We start from the raw sequence: 8,918 nt of genomic DNA, 5'->3' as shown, positions 1-8,918 counted from the left end.
CAAAAAAATAAATTAAAAAAAATCTTTAAAAAAAAAAAAAGAAAAAAAAGAGTAACAGCAACCCCAACTTCCAGTCCTGCTTCCCTCGTCTTCCATTTCCCTTTTTTTTTTTTTTTTAAGATTTTATGTATTCATTTGATAGAGAGAGAGCAAGAGCACAAGCAGGGGGAGTGGCAGGCAGAGGGAGAGGGAGAAGCAGTCTCCCCGCTGAGCAGGGATCCCGACATGGGGCTCAATCCCAGCACCCTGGGATCATGACCTGAGCCGAAGGCAGATGCTTAACCGACTGAGCCACCCAGGCGTCCCTCCATTTCCCCTTCTTCAGTGGAAACTCTTTTTTCTCCTTATCACTATTTCTTTGGTACTTCTTTCTGTATGTCATAAGAATCATGCCCAGTGGGCTCCTTCCTGTGTTTTCCATCTTACCTGTTACCTCTTGACTTCTGTTATGGGAGGTGAGGTTTTAGCTCTCTTTCCTTCTGCCCATTTTTAGTCTACAAATGTAGACTTCTCCCTGACCCCTGCCCCACTCTCTGTATTATTATATTTGATTAGATCAATATTAGTATTTATATTATTTTGACTATATAAGTCTACAGCACGGTGGAGTTTTATGGTAAAACTATGATTATTTTGTCTTTCTTTTGGTTTGTTTTCTGGAGTGATTATTTTTGTTTGCTTTCTTATTTCTCTACACATTTATCACCAACTCAAAAACAAACATCCCCAGGCTTAGTCAGGGCCCTGGTCAGACAGAGCATGTCACTGACCCATGGGCTTTCAATCCAAGGGCTATCCATGAAAGGTCTATTAAGAGAGGTGTGGACAAGGATGGAGAGGCACCCCCAGACTTTAGCAACGGGGGGAAACCATTACCGGTGCCAGGCATGAAGAGCAAAGGGGGGAGATAGGATTACTGGAGCCCAGTGGATTTGGGGCTGTGGAGGAGGGGCAGCCTTGCAGGATTTGTGGTCAGAGAAGGATAGATAATGTAGCTGCTGCCAAGATGGTGGCATCAAGCAGGCAGAGAGGGGCATGAAAGACACTTGACCTCCCTTGCTTCATCCACTCTCATCTCCTGCCAGTGTTACTCATTAGCCAACCCAACAGGAAGCCAAGGGTGAGGGAGCCCAGAGTTGCAATCCACAGAGACAGCCTCCTGGAAGCTGCTGGTCAGAAAAGGGGAGGAAATGCCGAGGGTCGGGTGAAACTAAAGGCTAATTGGCACTCTAACTGGCCTGTCCTCTCATTTTTTGCCAACAGGTCCATTGGTTTCAGGTGTCCTAGTGTAGCGCCTTGGAGACATCTCTCCTAGAGTCTCCTGACCTGTCTCCATCCAGGCTCTCACAGTGGGACCTCCCTTGACCATCATCCTGGCATGTCCTTCCTTCTCTTCTCCACTGTATCTCCTGTTTCCTGTCATCCCAGTCTTCCTCTTTCTTGCTTTACCCCCTCATTTTAGTGGAGCTCATCTTCCAGTAGTTTCCTGAGAAAGGATGTGCGTGTGAGAGCTTTATTCTTTGAGACCTTGCAAGACCAACAATGTCTTTACTCTTCCTTCATACCCACCTGCTACAATCCAATCTTGGAAGTCATTTTTCTTCCTCACATCTGGTGACGCTGATGAGAAGCCTAAAGCCCTCTGGTTCCCGATCCTTTGTGTGAGACATATTTTTTTCTCTCTGGACATTTAAAGAAGCTTACCTGGGGGTGCCTGGCTGGTTCAGTCAGTTGAGCATGTAACTCTTGGTCTCAGGGATGTGAGTTTGAGCATTGGGTGCAGAGATTACTTAAAAATAAAACCTTAGGGGTGCCTGGGTGGCTGAGTTGTTTAAATGTCTGACTCTTGATTTCAGCTCAGGTCATGATCTCAGGGTCGTGGGATTGAGCCCCACATTGGGCTCAGTGGGGAGTCTGCTTGGTATTCTCTCCCTCTCTCTCTGAAGTTCTTCTGTGTCCCCAGTACAATGACACTTCATGACTATGCTCTTTGGTGTGGGTCTATTTTCACAACTGTGCTGAATGCCCTGTGGGTGCTTTCAATCCCCAAATTCAAGTCATTCAGTGTTGGGAAACTCCCTTGAACTATTTCACTGATGATTTCATTTTCTCTTTTTCTTTCTGGAACTTCTGTTATCCAGATATTGTAGCTCCTCTGATTTTCTTGTGATTTCTGTTTTGTGTTCTTTTTAGGCTTTTGTTCTTCTTAGAAAGAAATGACCTCATGTTATGGGCTGAATTGTGTCCCCCAAAGATGCTGAAGTCTTAACCCCCAGTGTCTGTGAATGTGACCTTATTTGGAAATAAGGTCTTCGCAGAGGTAATCAAGTGAAACTGAAGTCATATAGGGTAGGTCCTAATCCAGTATGACTGGTGTCATTATTGCAGGGGCAGTTTGGACACAGAGGTGGACATGCACACAAGGAGAACGCCGGGTGAAAATGAAGACAGAGATTGATGTCTGTACAAGCTGCAGGACACCAAGAACTGCCAACAAGCCACCGGAAGTGAGGAGAGAGGCAAGGAACAGATTGTCCTGGTAGGGTCCTCACAAAGAACTAATCTCTGCTGATACCTTGATTTTGGATTTCTGGCCTCCAGAACTGTGAGACAGTAAATCTCTGTTGCTTTAAGCATCCCAGGCTGTGGAACTTGGTTAGAGCAGCCCCAGAAAACTGATACACCTCATCTTTGCTTTCCATTTCTTCTATTAATTCTCCATTTCTTCTGTCATGTTTCCAGTTTCCAAGAGCCATTTTTTTGTTGTTGTTCTGTACATTTCCTTTTTGCCATTTCCACCTCTTATTTCATGCCTGCCATATACTTTCTCATCTGAGAAAATTAATGATGATTTAAAGCTTTCTTTTCTCAGACTAGTCTGCTGTTGTTAAGTTCCTTGTTTTATGTCCTGGTAAAGGCTCTTCTCAGGTGTCTCTAAATCTCCTATGTAAGAGAGGAGGGCTAAGAGTCTAAAAACACCAAGCCAAGAATAGAGCTTGCTAAGTATAGAGGGATGTGGCGGAACTCTTTTTTTGGGGAACCCCGAGTGTAAATGTCTTTAGGTCTTTCCAGTTTGCGTTCGTCAGACCCTTCCAAATTCCTGCCTGGAGGTAGAGACCTACAGGGAGCAATCTAGAACCTCAACCTTCATCATGGACAGTCACACATCCTCTGCCTCACACTCTCCGGGAAATAAACCTCCTTTCTAGAGGGGAGTGAGGAGGGGTGGGTCCCCTGCATCCTGGAGTGAGGGGTGAGCCCAGGGAGCAGATGTGGGAAGCCATCTACTTGTTTTTTTTACTGGCTTTTAACCAATCCTCCTTATTTGGTCCTCCCCACCCTTCACCTCCACTTCTAGAATTACATGAGCAATAAATTCCTGACTTTCTGGCGGATTTGGTTGGTTGTTGGTTTTTTCAACTTGGCTTAGATTTGGCTTTCTGCAGGCAGTGGCTATCTACCCATCTATTTTCCAGCTTAAAATATTTTCTTCATTCTTTCAGACCTGTGGTTTTTTTGCAAAACAAAACAAAACAAAAAACTTTTACTCTAGTTTAAATGGTGTTCCAAGAGGGAACAAAATGATATGTGTGTTCAACGCTCTGTCTTTATCTGAAAGTCTTGAGGTCTCTTTTTAAAACTAATTTTCACCTTTGTGATATAAAAACACTCAACAAACTAGGAATAGAAGAGAACCTCCTCAAACTGATGAAAGGCATCTATGAAAAACCCACATTGTACTACCTGGTGAAAGACTAAATACTTTCCCCCTTAGATCAGGAGCAAGACAAAGATGTCTGTTTTTACCACTTTTATTCAACATTGTACTAAAATTTCTAGCTAGGATAATTAGGCAAAAAAATGAGATAAAAGGCACCCAAATTGGAAATAAATAAGTATAATTCTCTTTATTTGCAGCTGGCATGATCTTACTTATAGAAAATTCTAAGGCAACCACTAAAAAGCTATTACAGCTAAGTTCAGCAAGACTGCAGGATAAAAGAACAATATTAAAAACCAACTGTATTTCTATATACCAACAATGAACAATCTGAAAATAAAATGAAGAAAATTCCATTTTACAATAGCATTAAAAAGAATAAAATACTTAGAAAGAATACTTTTAACAAAAGAAATGCAAAACCTATACTCTGGAAACTATAAAATATTGTTGAAAGAGACAAAAGAAGACCTAAATAAATGGAAAGACATCCCATGTTCATGGATCAGAAACTTAATATTGTTAAAATGGTAATACTCCCCCATGATCTACAGACACAATGCAATCCTATTAAAATCCCAGTTGGCTTCTTTGCAGAAATTGATAAGCTGATCCTAAAATTCACATAGAAATGCAAAGGATCCAGAATAGTCCAATCTTCAAAAAAAAAAAAAAAATTAAAGACTCACACATCTTATACTAAAAACTTATTACAAGGCAACAATAATCATGATATTGTGATAAGACATATAGATCAATGGAATATAATTGAGAGTCCAGAAATACAGTCAGTTGATTTTTGACAAGTGTGTCAAAAACAATTGAACAGAGAAAGACTAGTCTTTTTGACAAATGCTGCTGGGATAACTGGATGTCCATATACAAAAGAATGAAGCTGGACACCCTAACTTTTTACACAATTAATTCAAAATGGATTAAAGACCTAAATGTAAGAGCTAAAACTATAAAACTCTTAGAAGAAAACACAGGAATAAATCTTCATGACCTTGGATCAGGCAAAGATTTCTTACATATGATGTCAAAAGCACAAGCGATCAAAGAAACAATGATAAATTGGATTCCATAAAAATTAAGACCTTTCATTCTTCAGAGAACACCATCAAAAAGTGAAAAGACAACTCATAGAATGGGAGAAAATATTTGCAAATCATGTATTTGGTAAGGGACTTTATAGAATGTATAAATATCTCTTACAACTCAATCGTAAAAAGACAACATAATTAACAATTGGGCAAAGGATCTGAATAGATGTTTCTCCAATATACATATACAAATGGCCAATAAGGACATGAATAGATGCTCAACATCATTAACCATGAGAGAAATGCAAATCAAAATCATGGTGAGATACACCACTTAGGATGGCTATAAGAAAAAAGATGGATAATAAAAAGTGTTAGCGAGGATGTGGAGAAATTTGAACCCTCATACATTGTTGGTGAGAATGTAAAATGGTATATATAGCCACTTTGGAGAATAGTCTGAAAGTTTTTCAAAAGGTTACACATAGAGTTACCATACTGCCCAGCAATTCCTGGTATATGCCAAAAAATGAAAACAGGAAAACATGTACACACAATTATTTAGAATAGCCAAAAAGTAAAACAAACAGACAAAAAAACCCACCAAATATCCATCAACTGATGACCGGGTAAATAAAATGCAATATATCCATAGAATTTGCAGTGTTGGCAATAAAAAGAAACAAAGTACTGATCCATACTATGACATGGATGAACCTTGAAAACATTATTCTGAGTGAAAGGAGCCAGACACGGATTTCATATATTGTATGATTCTACTGATATGAAATGTCTAGAACTGGCAAATTTATAGGACATGCAAAGTGACTGCTAAAGGGTACAGGGTTTCTTTTGGGGTGATAAAATGTTCTGAAGTTGATTTTGGTGATGCTTGCATAACTCTGTGAGTTGTACATTTTAATGTTTGAATTGTATAACATGGGAATTATATATAAATAAAATTGCTGTTAAAAAAACACCAAATTTAGGGGTGCCTGGATGGCTCAGTCAGTAGAGTATGTGACTCTTGATCTCGTGGTCATCAGTTCAAGCCCCACATTGGGGATAGAGATTACTTTAAAAAAAACCCAAAACACCAATTTTAACTGTCCTGGCATCTGCATTTCTACTCTGACCCTTGATGTGAATTTTGGAAGTAGTTGGGCTATGCATTACAAATCAGCATAATGATGGGGCACCTGGGTGGCTCAGTCAATTAAGCATGCAACTCTTGATTTCAGCTCAGGTCATGATCTCAGAGTCCTGAGATCAAGCCCCACAGAGGGCTCCACGCTCAGGGTGAGCCTGCTTGAGATTCTCTCTTCCTCTCCCTCTGCCCCTCCCTCTCCCCGCTCGCACTCTCTGCTCTCTAAAATCAATCAGTCAATCAATCAGTCTTTAAAAAAACAAATCAGCATAATGACACTATGGATTTGGATAGAGGTAGTCAGGGTCATGGACAGTGGGTCAGGCAGACCTGAGGGGGACTCAGGCACACCTGTCACTTATTAGCTATGTAGTCTTGGAAGAGTGACTCAACCTCTTCCAACCTCAGTTTCATAGTCTGTGAAATAAGATTAACAATAGAAGCAGAAGAACGATTTTATGTTCATAGTCAGAACCCTGTTAAATCTACTAGAGAAAATTCTTTGAGATGCTTCTTGCCTGTCTTCTACCCAGGCAGAATGTATTGGAGGGATGTATGAAGCAGGACTGCTTTGGTTGCAAGAGACAGACAACAAAACACAGTAGCTTAAGCAAACAAAGGGAATGAATTGGTTTGTGATGCTGGGAAATCCAGGAGTAGCTTCAGGCATGGCTAGATCCAGGGCCTTAACAGATGACATCTCTCCCTCTTTCCTTTGCTCACTCTATGTTAGCCCTTAAGAGTGAAGACTCTGGAGCCAGATTGCCTGGATTTGAATCTCACTTGTTCTATGACCTTGGGCAGGTTACTTAACCTTCCTATGCCTCAGTTTCCTCATCTGTGATAAGAGTACTGATATCAGAGGAAAGTTGTGGGGATTCAGGGAGGTAATATATGTCATGTGTTTAGAACAGTGCTTGCCAGAGTCAGTACTATGTAAGTATCTGACTATTATTATTATTATCATTGTGATTTGTTCTGTGGTTCATCTGCAGCCAGGAGCACTCCATCAGGTAAGAACATTGGTTCTGGAAGCTTAGGTGTATATCCCTATAGGGCAGAATAAATCTTTTTTTCTTTTCTTTTCTTTTTTTTTTAAAGATTTTATTTATTTATTTGACAGAGAGAGATGCAGCGAGGGAGGGAACACAAGCAGGGGGAGTGGGAGAGGGCGAAGCAGGCTTCCCACCAAGCAGGGAGCCCGATGTGCGGCTCAATCCCAGGACTCTGGGATCATGACCTGAGCCGAAGGCAGACGCTTAATGACTTAGCCACCCAGGTGCCCCTTTTTTTTTCTTTTAAAGAGGAGGACTATCTTTACACACTAGCTCTAAGTCCCAGGGAATTTGGGTCATGTGCCCATCCCTGACCCGAACAGAGGGATGCAGTCCTCTGATGGGCCCAGCCATGATACCCAGGGGCTGGGTACAATAATGATTGCCTGGTGAGACCCCATGGACACATATGGAGTTGAAGAGACTAGAAGAAGCAAAAAGTGGCCAGGCGGACCAAAACCAGCCTTGCCCACACCTGCTATTTCTTTCAGACATGCCTGGAGAGAACAGAAGCCTTCTGGGAAGGCTGCAATGGGGCCATGGCAAGCAGGGAAGTTCATGGCACAGCTAATGGTGGGGAAGGGGCTCAGCCTTGGTGCTGGGGCCCTCCTCTGTGCCATGCCCCTGTAGTTATCATTAGAAAAACGAGGCCTCTCAGGCTTCCTTGAGGCTGAGGAATGCCATGTGGTATGCATTACCCGCCAAGTAATAGACCATTTACCTTCCCCAGCGCTGGGAGCAAACAGATCTAATTGGCGTAGCCACTGGAATATTGTATGTCTCTCATTGTGGTCCCAGAACTTGAGACCCTCTTACTTTTGCAACCAGGACAACATGTTGAAAAGATGGTGGTCTTCAATCTAAATGGAAAAAGCAACAAAACCACATTTTAGATGGTTTGGGATGGTTTGAAGTGGTTTCTGGTTAGTCCCAGCTCCATCAGGCCATCTGAGAGGTTTGCTGCGTCTGGGGGCCGCTAGAAGGAGGAAGTGACTTCTCGAAGCCAGCCTGAGTCTGCATTCCCAAATATGGAGTTCAAGGACTCATCTTGGAGAAAATGAAACAGAAGCTTCCAACAAAGGGTTCTTAGAAGTCGGTTTGTAATTAACCTTTCCGTGTAACATGAGATTTCTGAATTAAATGGAGGGGAAAAAAATAGATTCCATTTTTACAATTAACAGATACTTGTAAACGGCAGTTCCGATGTGCTTTACAGAGCATTGATGACCATATGCTGGGGATCTTAGTCGACAGACATGCCCAAACGAATCCAATCTACCTCTTCTTTTTAATTCAGGCTTTCTCCTATGCTTGACAAACTAGCCAGCCGGGCCTCGTCGGGCTCTGCACGGGGCCGCTGCCCAGCCTCTCGAGCCCGGGGCACCAGCGCCACAGGGAGGCCCTGGCTTCATCACCTGCCCTCATTTAATCTGTGACCTCGAGGACGCGTCTCCAAACCGTAATTGAATTCCCATTTGATGTGCTTGACCTCAGCTTCCCACAGAGCCAATTCCCGGTGGACAGAGTGTGGCCCAGGCTGGGGAAGCTGCCGTGCTTGCCCCCTGCGCCCCCTCCCATATGATGCGGCCTCCGGCCTCCGGACAAAATCTCGTTTGGCCCACCGGGCTTGAAAAATGTGTCTGCACTGTGAATGCCTTCAGAGGTGCCTTAGTCGGCTGGGGCTGTGGTATGTAACCAAGTACCCCAGGCTGGGGGGCTTCAAGGACAGCAGTGTATGGTTTCACACTTGGGGGACTAGAGGTCCAAGATCGAGGTGTTGGCAGGGATCCTTCTGAGGGCTGTGGGGAAGGATCTGTCCCAGGGCCCCTTTCCTGGGCCATTTTCTCTCCGTGTGCCTGCACCTCGTGACCACATTTCCTCTCTCTTTTTCTTTCTTTCTTTTTTTTTTTTAAGATTTTATTTATTTATTTGAGAGAGAGGGGGGGGGGGGG

Source organism: Phoca vitulina, unplaced genomic scaffold, assembly GCF_004348235.1.
Source record: "Phoca vitulina isolate PV1807 unplaced genomic scaffold, GSC_HSeal_1.0 scaffold13, whole genome shotgun sequence".
In the NCBI taxonomy this organism is placed as follows: Eukaryota; Metazoa; Chordata; class Mammalia; order Carnivora; family Phocidae; genus Phoca; species Phoca vitulina.
The sequence above is the reverse complement of the archived record's forward strand: the minus strand, read 5'-3'. Positions refer to the sequence as shown.